Source organism: Plectropomus leopardus, chromosome 1, assembly GCF_008729295.1.
Source record: "Plectropomus leopardus isolate mb chromosome 1, YSFRI_Pleo_2.0, whole genome shotgun sequence".
Lineage (NCBI taxonomy): Eukaryota > Metazoa > Chordata > Actinopteri > Perciformes > Serranidae > Plectropomus > Plectropomus leopardus.
Window position 1 is genome coordinate 24,944,835 of NC_056463.1, and position 20,014 is coordinate 24,964,848.

Sequence of the window (20,014 nt, forward strand, 5' to 3'; positions counted from 1 at the left end):
ACGAGGGCCAATGGTGCAGGACACATCATAAAAGCTAGAGCAGCAGATGCTCACCTGTGGCCCAACACTGACAGACAGCAGACTGTCGCCTTGGTGTGTCAGGGCCTTAAGTGACCCTTAAACCAACAAAGCCAAGTACAATAAAATGCAATACAGTTCAACAGTCCTAGTTTGCATGGATGTTACAGAGAAAAAAGTTTGCAGAGAAAGATATGGGAAAAAACAAAGATCCAAAAGGGGTCAAAACGCCTCGTTTATAAAATGGACAAGGAGACTGGCAGAACTCCTTCAAGCTAACAGATGGGCCTATATGTGGAAGTGTGTAAATAACATCTTGGAAGAACAGCTATCAGCTGGTAGTTCATATGTTGTAATGGTGTGGTCCCCTCAAGGAACATATATTTAATGTTGAGAAATGTTAGGCTTTTCACTGGTGTTCACATGTGTTAATTAAGCAATATCACCTGAGAAGAAGAGCTGTTGTACTGTACATCATCACGGCTGTGGTTTGCTCGTAGGCACAAGGCCGTGATGATATACAGTACAACAGCACTCCCTCTCGTGAAGTTTCCCCCACAATTTTTTCCTGCCCAACGGCATCTCCCAATATAGAATAGTCTGTTACACTACAATCTACAGTAACAGTAGATACTGTAATTACTGACCATTAATGTTTGCCTTATTAACGGTTGAAAACAGCAGTAGGGCGGAGTAATATATGCCTAGTTAAATGTCCCAGGGACGTTGTACTGTATATAAGCACTCATGGAAATCAAATTGCTTGGTCGGAACTAACTGTTGTATAATTTGTGCTAAAGAAAACCAGCAGGCTGGTAAATAATCTTTGATTGTGTACATGTTTTCCGGGCCACCGCCCTGCTTCTTTCAAACAGATACTGTAAGTGAGATTATTTAAAATGTCATGAGGCATGCAGTGTTTAGGGATAAACAAACATAATACTCTACTCTTGTCATCTATACAGTCTACTCATCTCAAACAGTGGAGCCCCTCTGGAATGAGGTGGAACCAACATGAATGTGCTATTTAAGATCTTGCAGGAACAAATTTGCATCGACTACGATCCCTGTGGAATATTCCCAGCACCTCATTTATATTTTCTATACCTTGAAGAATACATACTGTTAGAGACAAAACCCAACCCACCATCAATTAGAAGAATGTGTGGCTTTTATCTTGTATCTGCTATTTTCATAATCTCACCGCCCCCCCATCTCACTCCCTCATTTAACATGCCTGCAGATATTGCCATGCAGGGACCAAGATATCAACATCATTGACAAACTAACACACCATATCTCTGTCTGTTTCTCTCCCACACATTTTTATTTTCTAAATTAGGCTCCGGAGAAAGAGAGGAGAGTAAGAGAAACAACAATTCAAATTTTTAGAGGGGAGGGAGGAAGAAGAGGAGAACCTAGGAGAAGGGCTTAAAAAAAATAAAAGTGGGAGAAAAGAAAGAAGAACATTATTCCTAATAGTGCTATCATTATCATTAAAGTCACTGACCCAGAACGGGCACACTTAATTAGACTAACTACCCTAGCCAGTAGGCTGCCACAGTCAACACACTGTGTGTGTGTGCGTGTGTGTGTGTGTGTGTCTTTGTGTGTGCGTATAACCTGTCTGTCTGTAAAGAGACAGAGAGGCTACTAAAAGCTTTGCCAAGACGGCAGATGATGTTAAGTTTGCCAATGTGCCTTAATTAGGAAATTTAACACAAAATGTGGATGTACAAAGTACCATGTGTTTGTGCAATAGTGGGTGCCAGTTTGCTTAATGTTGACTCTCTAAATGCACTTCCTGCTCACTGGCTTATTTTAAAATGATTCAAAGAGACTTAGTTCCAAAGCCAGATTTTCTTTTCTTTTTGGTCACTTTGCATTAGTATGATGACTTATTTGAAATGTTTGCATCACTTTTCCTTAGCAATGACATTTAATGACTTCACAGTAAATTAATGTGAAAACACATATTAAATTGGGCGTCCCAGTGGTCTAGTGGTCTCGTGGTTTTTGTCTGGGGACATTTGTCCTCACCCCTGTCGTTCTCTAACCCTTTATTTCCTGTCTGTCTATATTGTCTTCTTTCAAGCTAAGGCAAAACAAGAAAACACATATTAAGAGAAAATGAACAGGTGTAGTCCACTCAAAGCAGTGGCAAAGACAAGCCAGTTTTACATTTATTGCACCTCTGTACACCTCACAAGACAAACACAAACACAACATCTGCACACCGACAACACATCACAACAACAGGCAAATCACATGCATGAGTGAATGCATCCAAACACACACCCACACACAACAGTGTGTACTGATACTCACACAATACACACACCGAGGCACCCAGAGGTTCATATTAAAACACACACTGAGAACCAACACACACTGGCATGTGTGCACGTGCACTGTTGGATGGTGGTGAAAGTGGCAACAGCATCCACTGCCATGAGGTCTGTAGCTACCATGGCAACTGCCTCTCCATCACCTCTACAACACAGAAATAAGTAGAGAGCACTACTATAGTTGTGCACCTGTCTGTCTCCACCTATAGATGTTCACATATGGTATGTTTGTGTTTGTGGTTTGTGTGTTTCTATTTATCTGCCTGTCTCCCTCAGTTTATCTTATATCTGTCTATCCATCCTATCCGTCTGTCTGTCAGTGGTGAAAAATGTGCAGTGCCTCTACAGACACTGTTTTTCTTCCCTGTGCATTTTCCTCAGACTTTTAAAACTTTTTGATTACGCCATCCAGATCCAAGATGAAAAGAGAAAGTGTTCCAGTAGCTGCAGGTGCCAGCTTCAACACTCTGTGACACTGTGACAAGTCTCGCTCGCTGAACAGTTTATTTCAAAGACCTGCTAACCACACTTTTAAAATTAGCCAACCTGCTGTCACGAGCTGATATATCACGCAGAAACACATCTCGCACACACACACACACACACACACACACACACACACACACACACCGTCACAGGCTATCACATAGTCAGATATAACACATCTATCTTCAGCATCTCACACCAGGAAGATCTCATGACAGGCCGAGGTGTGAGTGACAGGGATGACTTATATGTGTGGTGCCGAGTGTGTGTGCATGTCTGTATGTCTGTGCCTTACTTTATCTGTGTGAGTTTTCGACTGTCAAAGTAAAGGCACCTGCAAAGCCCAAGCACAAGCCCAGGGGCCCCAGTTGCCAGTGCCCTCCATGGCCTTCCCCTGCAAAATGTCCCTTAAATTAATACGTACCGACCAAGAAGAGATGCAAAATGACCACAAAGAGATGCAAAGGAACTTCTTACAGACACAATGACAACATAAAGGAGCAAAACAACCACAAAGAGACACAAAATAACAAAAAAATGAAACAAAGTTACGTAAAAGAGACACAAAAAGACTAAAAAAACAACACAAAACTACCACACACAAAACTACAAAAGAGACACAAAACCCCCAAAAGCTGTATAATAACTACAGAGACAGCCAAAATAACAAAAAAGAGGCAAAACGACCACAAAGCCATCTTGCTCCTGAGTAGGAGAGGTGGCAGGGCCTTTTACATATGTTCCCAGGGTCCATTCTTTCATATTATGGCCATGGTTGTGGTGTCAATGTGTGCGAAAGCAGCAACTATGAGCACATGCAGGCCTGACACCATCTTTATTAAAAATACACTTTCTGTCATTTAGATTAGTCTAGTAAACAACTGCTTTCAAAGTCGATCTGCTGCATAAAAACTGCTGCTCTGTTATGTTTGTTCATGTTTTTAGTTTGTATGCTGATATTTGGATGTGTAGTAGTGCAGTATAAATATAAAAGAAGGATTGAAGTCATCATGATACCTCTGCTCAATACAGATGAAACTAAAGAAGCGTCTAGAGGGAGAGGGACAAAGTTGTTTTGTGTCAGATACACATACATATATATGCACAACCAGCCTCCGGCAGCCTCGTTGTAGTGCTGTGCTTAGGTCAGTTTGCAGGTTTATTTACAGAGTATGAGCTCACCAATGTCCAATACTGTGAACAACCTGCTGCTCAGCTTTCACAGCCATTTACGAGGACATGGTGGTGTTTCAAGGTCAAGGGTTTATTGACAAATCATGTCAATAAACTTAAAATGATCTCATGGTGCTAAGCTAAAGTTCCTGTTTTTGACAGCTACAAAATTTGCAACATAGTCCCAAAGTTAACGCACTTTGATTCAAAATGCTCAACACTGTGTCTATTGCAGATAATTGTTGATGTGTATGTCTTTTATCATACCCCGAGGAGCAATGTGATTACATTTTCTTATACAGTGGATCTAATTTTCAAGCACAGCTGTTGTTAGTATTAAAATGGAAATTGAAAAGAGAAATATGGATAGAAAGAAACAGAAGAAAAGATGAGCATGTGGGAGGAAATGAAATAGTTTCGCAAACAAGTCCGCACTGTCTTTATGTGTGTGTGAGTGCTTACTGTGACAACAGACCCACCTTTAGGGTCAAGATTAAAGCCAGGGCTCTGCCAGTCAGTTGCTCATGTTTTACAAGTACTGTAATGGCATTCCTGTCCTAAATACAGGGCTGCAAATTTGTGTGGGCGTACATTCCTAGCTTAACTATATAGGTTAAGAGGCTGAGTAATGCCAAAAATAGGATGAGAGGAGAATTCTGTGTGTGTGTGTGTGTTTTAAGCAGCACTGTGAGTCTATTGTGTCAGAGCAATGTAAAGGGCAGGAGGTGAAACGAGAACAAGGATGACATTTAAGCTGCAGTTTCCAGTCCGGCTCCACGGGAGACTTCACTGCATTGGTTGTGGATCAATTACCATAGTATACTTTCTTTCAAAAAACATTTATTCTTTTATGGGGTTCCAATATTAGAAAATGTTTTTGATAACCATGACTTCACAGTCTATCCCACCTTTTAGGTTGTGGTTACGTTCTGCAGAAATTAATGTTGATGCACTACAGGTTGTATGGTTCTGCAATACTGTGATGGTTTAATAATATCTGAGTAAACTGATTTTTAACAAACATTTTTAATGGCTGATTTGCTCCCCGCCAGGCTCTCTTTCTCTCTATTCGTCATCCCTCCCTCATACAGACTAACAGATATAAATATCATTAACCTTCTCCTAATGCTTATCATCCATCTCAGCCCTGCAGCATCCTCACATCATACTTCTCTCCAGCTTATCAACAAGATGGAGGAAGATGACGAAGAGAGAGGGGAAGAAAGGGGAAAAAAAGAGACACAGATGTAGCAAGGCATAGATGGAGAGAAATAGTGTGCATGTGTATGAGAGAGAGAGAGAGAGAGATAGAAAGAGAGAGAGAGAGAGAGAGAGAGAGAAAAAGAGAATTAAATTGGCTGTTTGTTCCCAGTCTGTGCTTCAATCAGACACAGAGAATAGCCTCTAGCCGTTAAACTTTCCAATTACCTTGAGCAGATGGAGCCTGCGGGGCTCGATTTAGAGGGTTTGAAATGGTTGTTGTTGTTTACTGTTATCTTCTATTGACTGTACACCAGGATACACACAGTGCCAGAGAGGGAGTCATACGAAAGCAGGGTTCTCCCTCTTTAATCTGTACCTCTACATATCTCTGTATCCCCCCTCTTTGCACTTTAGTCCGTCTCACTGAATCACCTATTTGATATCTGACTAAGTGATATCTGATTGATCATATCATCTGGATCAGCAGCAGTTGGTAAAGCAAGCTTGTGGCCAGTTGCTTGTCATGTTGAATCCATGTTTGATGAAACCTTGGATGAACAAGTCTCCCCTCTCTCAGTAACAACTGTGCTCTTGAGCAAGACTCTGAAACCTCTGCTGCTCCCTACGAAGAGCCCAGCGGCCAACAGTGCAGCACTGTAGTAGCTTTACGGAGCTCCCATGTATGAATGAGTGCTACTGTGTGATTATGAAGCCTGGAAAAGAGTGAGCACGCTCAGTTGACTTTCATGGATATAAGACTGTTAAAAAAGTGTTTTAGTTTTAGAGGCTTGCAGCATGATCCAAGCACACCCTGAGGAGGTTTAAGGTTTATGTTAAAACACATAAACGCTCTGTAAAGGCCTGGGGGAACCACCTGACAAATTGGTTTGAAGTCCTGGGCAAACACAGAGGTTTGTTTACTTAATCTGGTATTTTAGGCACAGTGATTTTTTTGTTTTAAATAACTCTCACATTAATAGTCTTTTGAATTGAATATTAGAATATTAGTCTTAATATAAAAGCTGATTTACCATGTATTCTTATTTCTCTAGTATCTCAGTATACATTTTTAGCAACAACAGATGAGGCGAAAATTCCTCTTCACAAAATTGCATTCAGTTCTAATTAACAAATGTTCTTAAACATGATGAACATTACACCTGCAAAAAATCAGCACGTTTATCACTGTAAACATGTTAGCGTGCCAGTATTAACATTAAGCTTGAAGCATCACTATAAGTACAGCCCAACAAAGCCCACTTGCATGGCTGTAGACGATTGTTTTGTCATCAATTATGTTAGGCTTTTTAATTTTTTATTTATTTTGCCTATTCCTCATGTACATGGGTGTTTTCAGAACAAGACTTTCATTCTCAATAAAAAATAAACAAACAAACAAACAAAAATCCAATCCATGCCAAACCAGCAGGCAGGAATATAACCATAAAGCCAGGTAAAGAAGAAGATAATGTTGGTCAATACCTGGAGGTACCTGGTTACCTGGAGCAGCATCCTCTTTAGTGCAGCCTTTGTTCCTCAATATAATGAGAGAGTAACAGCACATTTATGTCTAAAAATGTAAAAAGTCCTGTTGGCAGGGTTTGAGCCAACAGTTTTTTTGTCTGCCATTGCACAAAATGTTACCTAATTTGTGAAACCTCACAAGTAATAACGGCGCACATTCTGATGTTTCAATCCAAAATTTCTGTTTTCCCTGTCTACATGTTGAGAATTAAAATGGACTTTCTGATCATCTTCATTATGGAAGGAGTTTTACAAAAGATCCATTTTCAGTATCTAAAATGCAGTTTGCAGGTGGACAAAAGGCCAACACGGAAAAAAATCTGTGTTCTTAAAATAATTGTGTACGTGTGGACAAGGTCTTACATAGGTTTTGCTGAGGAAGTAGACAAGAGGTACTGAGCGAAAGAAAGGGGTGTGACATGTAATTTTTGGTTATATCGTACTTATCCTAATTAGGACACCCTGAATACACTCATTTCTTTCAACTGCAGATTGATAACAACATTTAAGTCATTGCCTAGTGGCTCCAATGAGTAGTCAAGTTGGCAGATGTAGAGTCCAGCACACAACCTGGCATGTGTTTGAACTACTTTCTCATTATACAACAAGTAGCTCTGACGAACAATCTGACTGGTCAACAAGACATTTAGAATGTGCTCACACCAGCATGACAGCCTGACTTCCTCATCACTAAAAATATTACTCCGCCGTTTCTCAACTCAGTGATGCTAACGGACCTCAGCACAAGTGCCTCGGCCCTGACCACATCACTGTCACATCACAAATGGCACTAAAGCACACCCTTGAGTTTAATATTGCTTAATTAAATTCTGTATTAGTTCATGGTTGACATACTTTGGCCGAATTTTGAACCAAGGCAAACCCTGACAGAGTTTTGAGTTTGTGCTTTGATGTGTGTAAGGGTACACATGATGTTTCTGTGTGTTACTGTTCACCTGTTTCAGTTTGTGTGCACACATGTATCAGGCAGATCTTTACCTCCGGTTCCTCTTCAGTGAACCTCACTAACCTTGAGATGGAAGGATACCAGAGGGAAGAAAGGATGGGTGGGAAAAAAGAGGAGGAAAAGAGGGGAGCAGGGGAGGAGTGAGGGAGTGTGTGTTCAGGTGTGAGATACGGCAAGATGGATTACCCAACCCAACAGTCCATTTATCACTGTCAGAGAGAGAGAGAGAGAAAGAGAGAGGGGGGGAAGAAAAAGAGGGAGGGTGAGGGATGTATGGCAGAGAGAGGACAGGGTGGAGGGCTTGGGGAAAGATAGAACAAGAATAGGTGGAGGACGAAAGGTTGACAAACTCTTGTGAGAAAGGAATCCACTGAATCTAACTTATGACAGGTCATGCTCTAGAGAGGATGGACACGGATCTAAGAGGAGACATGGAAGTTCAGGAAGTCGTTTTTCTGCATTCTTTAATTTCAGCAATGTTGTCCCTGTGTATCAAATTAGGTAGTGAAGCTTGTAAATTTGCTCTGTAGTTTGGTGTGTTGGCCATTACTAACACTGGCCGAGGTAATAATCCTCGTGGATCATGTGTAGCATCATGCCAAGGTTCAAGGGTGCCATCTTGCCCCTCAGATCAGAGTTACAAGGTAAAGTGGTTGACATCTTCCCCTATGAAATGGGACAACCCTTCCAAGACTTCATTACATCATCGATTCATTGATGCTGGCATTTATGTAAATTGTAAATTTGCTGTCTGCTGTGATGGTTTCTCGCATGGGCTATAGGCAGCATTTTGCAGTTGTCAGGATCTATTTAAAATTAAAAGAAGTCACCAAATAAAAAAGGAACACTGCTTTATTATCTGGCCACAAGCAGAACTCTGTAGGCTAACATTAGCAACCCATGCTCCCACCTGCCAGTCTGCACTGCTATGACAGGAGAGGTAACAACTGCAGCAACTTCACTGCTGGACTTTGTTAGCCTGAATTTCTGGTGTTACATTACATAAGAAGGGGGACTGTCATGCACATTTTATCAATAACAATATAATATTAGCTAGCCAGCTAGCTAGCTACCAAGGCATTGGCCCTCTGGCAATTGTTTTCTTATGCTTGTTATAAAGAAAAGGACCATAATACAATAAAACAATGTAAAATTAAGCTAATATGATGGTTGTCAATTTTTTTTAAAAAAAATCTCTAACTAAGAAAATACATATTGAGTTTGGGCTAAGTGGTAGGGACAAAACGTTTATTGGGATTGGGCCTTACATGTGGTGGTGTAAATCCCTCTAAGATCTCTCACTGGTAGTAACCAGGACCAGGCCTTTTTTCTTAGGCCATAATTTAAATGGACAACACAACTACAGTGAGTCTATTAGAGCCTATTTAGACTCATAAAAGAAGACTTGAAGACTTGAAAATACAGGTAATTGTTTCTATTTTGATTATTTGTTAAATCAGTTGTTATATTTAGACCTCTCTGTTAGCAGTTTTAAGAAACAACATAGAGAAAATAGTTAGAAATTAGCTGTATTTTTACAGTGAGCATAATGTTACAGGATTGCCCCGCAGAGCCACCTGCACCTCCTACAAACATCCCATGTGAAAACAGACATTTATACGGACTACTTTCCTACTTAAATTAACTAGCAATGAAGCCAAGTTCTTCATCTATATTCAGGCGCCAGGCAACTAGCTAATTGGCAGCTAACTAAGACGTTAAAGTGGTTTGTTTTCATGGATAGCTTTGGTAGCTAAAGCCTAATTTACAGTGCAGCACTGATGCAGATGGTGGGCTCATTTAAAAACAGCCAACAGAGTTTATATGCAATTCATTTACAGCCAGGCACCACCGTGGACAGCCAGATAATTTAAAAACAGGCACCGGCAAGCAACTTCCACATAAAAAACAGGCAGTAATTTAAACAACTATTTCATTTACAGCTGGGCACTGATGTAGATGGCCAGCTAATAAAAACCAGGCTCTCTTCCAGCCAGCTAGCTCGTTTACACTGTGGCAGGGGGCTGCTCTGTAGACTTAACATCATACAAGCTGGAACAAGATTCATAGCTCAGCCTGTTAATGGGAGGGCAGCATTTGCCACACAGCCAGTATACACACAGACTGCTCGGCAGACTCACACTCTTAAATATGCATGAAGTATAAATAAAAAATGCAAAATCACAATCACTTGTTATGTTTGCATGCCAGAGAGAGACCTAGATGATCTGAACTGTCCATAACATCTGTTTTCAGTATTTGTACCCTTTGATTGGGTTGAACATCCCACTACACACATACGCAATGATCAAGCAATGCTATTTTTGTATATGGGCATATGTGTGTGCAGTAAGGGCAACACAACTTCATGGAGCAGAATGGCTGATGAGCACTTAACCCAAGAAAACCCATGGCAACGTTCAGACAGCCAATTAATTATGGTTGTCAATACCAAACTGTGGCTGCATGAACGTAGCCTCTGGCAGGCTGCAGACCAAAGCACGTCACCAGCCTGGTCTGAGGAAGCGCTTCAAAGGCTTTTTGTAAAGACCTTCACACTGACCCTGCTTCATGAGAGTCACTTGCCTACAGTCATTCAAAGAAGTGACATTTCAAAGAATATCTATGAAGACCAACACATCAAAGTATGCGAAGCCACTGTCTTGTCCGAGTGAGCCAACCTCACTGCCCTGCACTCACTGCGACTGAGAGTAAGGACTGCCCTCGGCAAGTCGCCACCTTAGAATTTTAAGGTTTCATCAGTATTATGGGTGGTTTTGAGATACTGAGCTTTAAAAATTTTCTATTCCAAACATCAATAATGATATGAACCTTTTTGCATTACATAAAAAATCAAAAAAATGCATATAACTTAAAAAAAAACCTTACATAATGTTAATACGTTTTCACAGAAAAAGAATATATGAATAATTCAATTTTGGCAAAGATGTCAGACAGAATCTTATAATTCCAAGGAGAAAGTGATGAAGACATTCCTCACAGATAAACAGCTTCTACTCAATTAGACCAGTGGACATGCACACAGTTGCATCTCATTTGAACATTGAGCTATATGGTAGATAAAGGGGCCCCACTTAGGAGGTTTTTGGGCAGTGGCGGTGGACTTTATCGTGCCTTTATGGTAGGTTTAGGGGGGTTTATAGCTGTCATTGCAAAACGTGCTAACATCAGTGGTATACCCAGTTCTGAAGCTTTGAGTTCAGCATTTCAGCAATTGTCTCCTTGATTTTTTGGGGCGAGAAACGACCATACTTGGGTGAGCGGCTGTGGAAGAGCGCGGGGTGGATCTGACAGGGAAACACTATCAGGACACCGACAGCAGTTAGCCTGTCACTCGAAGTGGCCTTAAAATACGCCTAAATTTAAGCCTCAATAAAATGTCAACAGTTGAGTTTTAAAAATTTCATCCCCGTACAGTTGTCATGAACAGGGATATTATAGAGAGCAAAACTGTTTTTTGTACCAGGCAGTAAACATACTTATTTCTACTGTAAAGTTGGGTATTTTAACACAGGGGTCTGTGATGATTCAGGAACTGCAGTTTTTGGCACTTCTGTGTTGGCTTCATTTTTTAGCCGTGGAGGTTGCCACTTGGGAAAAACATAGAGTAGTATGTCTCATCTTGTTTTCTTGAAGCTGAAAACTGACTTATCTCTTTGATGTTATAACAATGGACACCTGTATAATTGCCAATTGCACAAGGCCTCACCAACACACATAACATTTTACAGTGCACACACGCTGCACCCAAATCCAAATATGTACACACACACTTTAAATCTAGCGAGACAGCATGCAGCAGCCAATTTACATCCCCTATAGCTAGTTAGTTGTGTTTGCTAATTAATTTCTGCATTGCTATGGCAACACAAACATCCTAATGCGTTTTTCTTTGTTATTAATATAGCGTGTCAACATCACAAGGGAGTGTGTGTACGTGTGTGATGACAAAAGTGTGTGTTTGCGCCTCTAAATGTATGCATAAGCAAATTTGTGCATAATAGGCTACCATTGTGTCCTAACCAATCTAACTCCTACACCCATGATTGGATAATATGAAGGAATGACCAATTAAAAAGGTGATTAAATGAGACATACTTCAGTGAGAGAGGGAAGGAGGGAAGAGGTACTAAATGAGCAAGAGACAGAGAGAGAATGTGAGAGAGGGGAGACCTGTTGGGTGTTTTTCACTACTACCTACTGGGAAAACAGAAACAAAGAGAAAATTCTGGGGAGGCAGAGATTGGTTTTCTTAATGTCTAGACTCTCACTAAGATTCTAATAAAGAGCATTTTCTCCTCTGAGTTATTTCCACTGTGTGCTACAGAAACATAAATCTGCCCTTAGCTAGCTTTTACAGCCATGTAAACACCAAGTTAATACAGTGTTTACTTATTATGCTTACAAACAAATAGCATATTCATCCTTAGATGTGGGTTTGCTGCGCGTGTGCATGATCGATTTTCAGAGCGCAGTCAACTTTGTTATTTCAGCAGGGATTATTTTCAATATCAATAATCTGTCCATTATTATCAGAATTTACACAATTAATCATTTTGTCATTAAAATATCAAAAAAAATTTAAACATGCTCTGTATAATTCCCAGAGCCCGAGGTGATGTCTTCAAATGGTGTGTTTTATCCAACCAACAGTCCAAAAACCCAAAGCTATTCAATTTAGTCTCATGTATGACAATGAACGCATCAAATTCTCACATTTAACAAACATGAAATCAAGAAATCTGAAATCAAGATTTCTGGGTCAGTTTGATCCCAGATTAATTAGCCCTTCCTAAATCCTGCTCCTTTTTGCTCTGTGCTCTAATAACAGATGAGCAAGCTTTGAACTTGACAGAACCTCGGTCCACTTTCAAATGTACAATTTAAAAATGTTAAAAAGAAAAACAAATTTTCAAGATGGTTAAAATATGAGGCTGCAAGACCGTCATAGTCCTCACGGACACATTATGTTGTATATTATCACATCCTAAATTAGCTACTGTAGAAAAACGCTAACCAACTACCTCGCTAACTATAGCTACGTCAGAAGGAGTTATCCTAATGTCAGATCAACAACTCCAGTCAGGTCTGCTTCCTCCAAATTTCTGCGATAATAAAGAGTTTTAGAAAAGGAAATATATCTTAATTGCTCAAATATTTTTCAGATTAGATGAATTATCATTTGCCAGAAAGGATCAAGTCTAATAGGGATAAGGTGTCATTATTTAGATTATCTTTGTAAATCAGAATTTGCAGTGTTGGCTTGTTCATAGAAGTTAACATTAAGAATTTATCCTTACGTGACAAAAACCACTGTTATAATTTACATGTAACAATACAGAATTATTTTTCTTTTATAAATAAACATATATATAATAAACACTGTGGCAGCCAGCTAAATGCAACCTACATGATGGATAGCTTACAAAAGCTACAGTAGTGCAGTGAATGATGTGTCCCCTGCAGATGACAGTTTGGCTGAGAATCACAGTAACTCAGATGTGGAAAAAGACTGTCAGCTAAAGCTTTATTACCTTAATAATGCCTTTCTTCACTTATAAATAAAGTGCTGCTTCACTGTTGTTGTCGGTCCTACACCAAATATTAAAGTTTAAAGACTCAAAAATGTTTAGGGCAGGCTGTCAGGCTGACATTTGGTCCTGTGTGCTACATACTTGAATTTAGAAGCCGAACATATTAGGTGAGTGACAAGCACCTAATATGTCCTGAGAGTGAGACAGAACCACCACAAGAGAGAGACACTGACAGACAGAGTGTGTTTTGGGAGAGATAGTGAGAGAGAGACCTGTGCTTGACCTCTGTCAGTGTAACATTTGTCCTGTATGTGTGCACATCTATGCGCTTCATGTGTGTGTGATTCATTTATAACCTCTGTGTTATTGACCTTGCTCCTGCACAGACATCAGACTCAATCATTCACACACACAAACACACTCACACTGACACACTCATTCTCCATCACAAGACCAATGTGCGTGATCATGAGCCACCAACGTACTTGAAATTTATTGTGTTTCGTCTGGTTCGCAGTTTTCACTCTTTGTCGTTTTCTTATTATTCTGTCACACTCCTGCCCTCGACTGTGTGTGTGTGTGTGTGTGTGTGTGTGTGTGTGTGTGTGTGTCCCCTATAAGAACAGGTGCAGGAGACCGTCTGCATCTCTTCAGCATGAATTCACTGATCCTAGACCTGCCGAGAAATGCCTCTGTGTGTGTGAGTGTGTACTACAGAGTGTATACAGGAGCAAGTGGTGGTGAAATGAATGAGGGGAGAGATGAGAGGAGGTAAATACATATGGGGGGAGGGGGAAAGGTTTACCTTCCTTGGTCACTCATCTGTAACTGATTACACACACACACACACACCCACACACGCCAATAAACCAGTGTCAATTTGGCCATAACTGACTATGAGAACGTCTCTCCTCTCTCCTTCTTTGCATTGGAAAATTAAACCTTTTTTGTCACATTCTTTCCTTTCTCTCCTTGATCTGCTATCTTCTTCTTTTTCGTCATTAGTGTCATGCCACGAACTGCTGCTAAATATAGGACAACAGGGAATGACAAAGGTTTTAAAGTAGGGATGCTATCAAACAGTTAAATGTCAAAAAGTTTAACCATTCTGTCCTAGACAGTATGGTTAAGTGTTGTTTAGTGTGTTTGTCTATTTATGTGTGTGTATTAGGCTTGTGTGTAATACAGTATTACCATACACCAAATCCTGACTGTGTTTTCAAATAGTACAAAATGCATACGTTCATCTTTCTATTAAACATATATGGAGATGCTGTATCGCGCTGATGCAATGCACAACACGCACCACCAGAGATCACTCTCTACAGGTGGTGACTGAGCTAAATCAGATAACAACTACAAGTGGTGGGGATAAGATGGGGAAAATAACAGTAGAGCCACCGTATTTTCAGATTTAACTGGGTGAATTAAGGGTTTGTTTTCAACACCACAAAAGATTGTGATTGATGGAACAGCAAAAAGACTACCTTAGACAGTCTGAGCTGACAGGTGAGTTTTATGTTGTGCCTGTGTGTGTTAAGTGTGTTAAGAAGGGTGTTAAGCTATTCTTAGTACAGTTAAAAAGCAAAAAAATGTATTTGGTAACAAAAATAGGTGTAAAAGTATAACTAGTCTTCACATTTGGTAAGCTTATTACACTAAAAAATCTAGGATATATATCTATAAAAAATCTATATATATATATATATATATATATATATATATATATATATATATATATAAATATAAAACCATTTGAAAAAAAATCAACGTATGGTGGTGACGTTCCTTAAAAGACTCCTCTCCTGAGAAGTCATGGGCCTCCTTACAAGACAATGTCCTTCTTTACTCCTTTACTTTACTGTCAGTGCAAAGGTCACATTATCACAGCCTTCCCAAATACAGGGGTTCCACATGAATTATTGGCTCATGATTACATGGGATAAGTACAATTTTTTGTGCATTATCTTTCATAGGAAAACATACGAACAATGCATGAGAACTGCCTGGGAAAAAAAATGTTGCCCATGCCTAGTGTGTCTGTTAGAAACTGTGCACTGTTGTGTTTTTGACAGCCCATTTTTCCTGAACCCTTTACCTTCAGTGTGCTCACACATATGCACTCTCACACACAAAAACAACAGTAATGGACAAACGGGCCTGAGCTGTCTTTTCTTATCAAATCTCAGTAATGGCATCCGTCTGTGTCCGGTCTGCACCACACACACAGAGTGATTGTCAGCACACTAAGAGTCACTAAGGTCACTGTGCGGTTTGCTTGGAAGTGCTCTCTCCTTTCTGTCCCTCACTGCATCCTTGCAAGGCTGAGTTTGTCTGCCCTTGTAGGAGGAAATGAATCACACATACATGCACAGGCTATCTGTGGCGCTGAGACTGATTGAGTCACTCACAGAATACTGATGATCTCAGAGGTGAAGAGATGCCTGGAAGAGACAGATGAAGGAAGGAAAGAGCAGGAAATATAAAGGTTCACAATGAGGCATTCTTATCAAACCACAATCTTGTTAAACGGTGTATTTATACTAATCATTCTATTGTAAATCTGGTGCTGTTAAATGTAAGACTTGGAAAATAAAATAGCTCCCAATTAGACTTCCACATTTGACTCCTTAAGATTGCTTTTCCTGGACTGAACTCTAGCTTGTCTGGCAACATAATACCACGCTAATGAGAGAGAGAGTGTGTGTGTGTGTGTGTGTGTGTGTGTGTGTGTGTGTGTGTGTGTGTGTGTGTGTGTGTGTGTTTGAACCAGGGGAATGTAAACAAACTCAAAGTTATACTGTTCTACTGAATGATGAGCTGGAAATAACAAAAAGAAAGTACTACTGGGAAGAGAAATACAAAATTGAAGTCAAAGGGAGGGCAGTGTGTAGGTGTGTGAGTGCATGTGTGTGAGTGTGTGTGTTCAGGCTCTGCATAGCTCACACTAGAGTATTAATGATGTTACATGGAAGTGTGCATGTGTGTGTGTATTCAAGCCCAGTATCACCAAAAACTCCATCTCTCTTTCCTACACCACCCTCTCTCTCTCTTCTATAAAACACAGCTCTCTGATTCCCCTTTTTTCAATCAGGCAGTTTGGCCGCTCCCCAAAACTCAGCTAATTAGGAACAACAAGGCCCTCATCTCAAGGACTGTACACCATGTCCACTTTAATGCTCCTGGGTCGCCTGTCTGCTGTGCATGTGTGTTCGAGTGTGTGTGACAGGGAGATACAGAGGGGTCGAAAGAAGCCAAGAGAGATTAAAAGCTCCTTTTTGAAATTTTTAGCAAAGGTCTGACTTTTCCAGTTCTTTCCAGATAGGAGAATCACTTTTTGACCTTGATTTGAGGATTTTTTTTTCTTTAGTGGTTTATTTTATCTATCTGAAACATGTTTTATAATAATCAACATAAAAAGTTATTTAAATGAGACTGTGCTCATTTCATTGATTGCAAACTGCACACAGTGGTTGGAGCAAGACAATGAAATGTTATTTAAGAGGAAATATAATAAGAAAAATGACACACTAAAATGTTGAAAGTTGGGACTTATATTCTGTATATATTCTTCTCTCTACTCAGCAGATGTGGACTGTGGCTAGAAGCCTTTCATTGGTTGGCTATTTAGAGCCAGATTCTCTTGCTTCCACTATCTGAGTGTACGCGCTTTCAAAATCTACAGGAAATGACAACAACAACACCAGCCTCTGAGCTAACAAACTACACTCTAGTAATGACAAGTTTTGATGGAGATTTGGATTGTTCAATAAGGCATAATACAACTCTTTCGGTACATTATCGTTAAGATCTACATCGAATAAAACAACTTGTAAACACATCTCCTAAAAGCCTAGACATCGTCTCTCAGGACTCTCATGCCTGATGTTGCTCTGTTTTCTGACATGGCCAGTTGGAGTTTATTTGTCACATCTTTCAAAATGTCCCTCCAGTCAAATGCAGCCCGTTCTCGTTCAGAACTCATAAATTAATGTCGCTTTGTCAGTGCTTTTAAAGTAAGTGCTTAACACCAAAAGCACCTTTCGGTGTGCACGAAACACTGCTGGCTGGTGTCAGCTGATAACGCCACCAGACAGAACCGGTCACAGTGTTATCGTACACCTGTGGACGGCATCCTGTGCATCCACATGAAATGTGGCAGGGTGGTGTCAAGTGGAAACACTGCTGGTAACAACGGATCCCACAAACCCGGACTTAATAGCTCCTGGAAGTAGCATTAATTGCTAGCGGTGCAGTGGAGTTGCAGCAGAGAAACCATTTGTGACGGGCTTAAACAGGGTAAGATGTCTAAAGAATCATTGTTTTTATAATCAGCATATTTTAGCTAAATTAACATGTGCATTAAAGCAAGATATTGGATTATCTGCCGCTATATTAGTAGATTTACGAAGCAATAACAGATATGCTATCAGAGTAACCTAATGTTAGTACACTGTACTGTATGTACTGCACACATATCGTTAGCCGCTAACAGCCAGTTAATTTAAAAGGTCTTGCTTTTGAGTAGATTCATCTAAGACTGGGGAGTTAAAGGGGAGAAAAGGCTTGTGTGATTTATTTTACAGCTCAGTGTGAGTTACATGTCAGCTTTGCTAAGGATAACATGGTGCTGTCTTGTGATATATTAGTATTGATATGGATTAAGAATTCACATTTGAGACTAATAAACAAAGAACATTAAACAAAGAACAAAAAAACATTAAATTATAAAAAATTAATAATAATAATATAAAAAATTATAAAAAAGAAACGTTATTTAAGGGTGAATGTTTTTAGCTTTGTGATTCTGTTGACTCCATTTGTCTATATTATGTTTCAGCTCAGCTGATTTTCCACTGATGGCAAAGGGAGGGAAGCTGAAAGACCTGAATGAGATCGCAGGGTAAGTCATTTGGAAAAATTTAAGATACTAGGTTTAATGGGGAATTATTCTAAACACTGACATTGTTACACTACTTTATTATATTATTTTTTATTATGGTGAAGGCTCTAGTTTAATGCAGTTCATTAACATGCATTCAAATGCAGTGGTATACACTTACACTGCATTAAAATCACTCTCTTATATAAACAGTAGTGTGACAACATAAAACAATGTAGCTAGACCTCTTTAAACAAAGGAAAAAGCTTGGACACAGGGACCGGCAGGCTGACGAAGGATCAAAGTCTGATAAATTATTAAAAAAGGATCAATATTTGTTGGCCTATCATATGAAACACTATGGACAAATGCTGAGGTTAGCACAGCAAAAGCTAATTTCCAAGTGAGTAATTCACTATGAGAAGCGCAAACTTTACACAACTAACAAAGTTTCATAACTGAAGCTGGGGAACAAACACACCTCATCTCCCAAAGGAGTTTCCCACCCAGGCCTATAAAGGTATGTCTGACCCTCTCTCCTGTCCTTTTCTCCCTCCCTCTTTCAGCAAAAGAGCTACACAGGATTAAATGGAGCCTGGAGACTCCCTGCACTAAGACAGCACCCTCATCCTGAGTGTCAGCTTCCTGTCCTCTGCAAGCCTTTCCCTGTTCCTTATTTTTTTTAACCATATACAAGGCTTCCTAATGGTGTGCTCTTTCTTTGGGTAAAATGTTCTAATGCAGTTTTTGAAAATGACAACCTCATGTATTTTTTGTAGTTGTAATCTGTGGTGAGTGTAAGACTACTTCTGCTGGCATTACTCAACAACCTTTTCCTCATCTGCATGTCAGCGTGCCTCTTCACACCTGGATCATCCCCATGCAGCACAGCAAAGCATGGTGGAGACTATCTGAGAGGACACCACAAAAGAAAGGGCACATACCAACTGCTTGATGTACTATTTATGTTTCTGAGTTTATTAGATATTAATTAAATTAATTAATTGCAGTAAGTAAGTCAGTAGAAAGTCAAAGATAAATAAAATACATATTTATATATATAAAAAATCTGTAAAGCCACTTCTGAAGCAAAATATACTTCCCATAATGCCCTCGTTTCCTCTCCGTGTTCCAGCTGTGTTCTACATATTTACTGTAACATGGCTAAACACACTACTTCCCCCTAAATCCTTACACACACACCTGTTGGACTTTGAAGTTTGTGTGTGCATTGGTTGAAACATGTTGCAGTGCTCCTCTTTCATTTTATTATTTGATGGTGCATTATCTCTCCCCTTCTCGTGGATAAGTGGCCAAATGTAGTTGACATGACATTACTGTATATATTTTCAATGCAGGTACAATAAAGTTCCTAAGTAGAGCAATTTTCAGCTGTCCACAATAAGTACTTTTGGTGCCAGTCTCAGAAATGAAGATAAACTCACTCCTTCTAGGAGGAACATTTCAGTCGCACAGGGAGAACTGCTAAAGGCCTGTTTCACACAGCACGCACCAGCAGTGCTTGAGCAGCGACGAACCTGATGGTTTTTTTTCGGTGCCCATGAGTAAGAGCATTCACACTGCCTGCTTGAGCAGCTTATTAGATGCGTCTCAGCTGTGTGTCAGCCGCGACACATCTAGAGAAACGGTGGCTTGCCAATTTTTTATGCATGCAGTGCACCTTTGTCAGCAGAAATAGACAGTGAAAATGGTGTTTTGATGATTATATTGACTCTATACCACCTTTAACTGCAGTTTAAAAGTCTGTCTCTGTCACAGAGATGAGGAAATACAAAGATGTCTGTTTTACTCCAACTTCTCTGCTTCTGTTTCAAAATAAAAGCCCTCTGACAAAATC

The 20,014-nt window shown here is 39.9% G+C and overlaps 1 protein-coding gene across 1 annotated transcript in view; it reads left to right on the plus strand.

Annotated features, from left to right (window-relative positions):
• LOC121944145 (putative protein TPRXL) overlaps nucleotides 1-20,014 on the plus strand; it is a 50,335-nt gene that overhangs the window by 8,210 nt on the left and 22,111 nt on the right. The gene's annotated exons all lie outside the window — the stretch shown is intronic.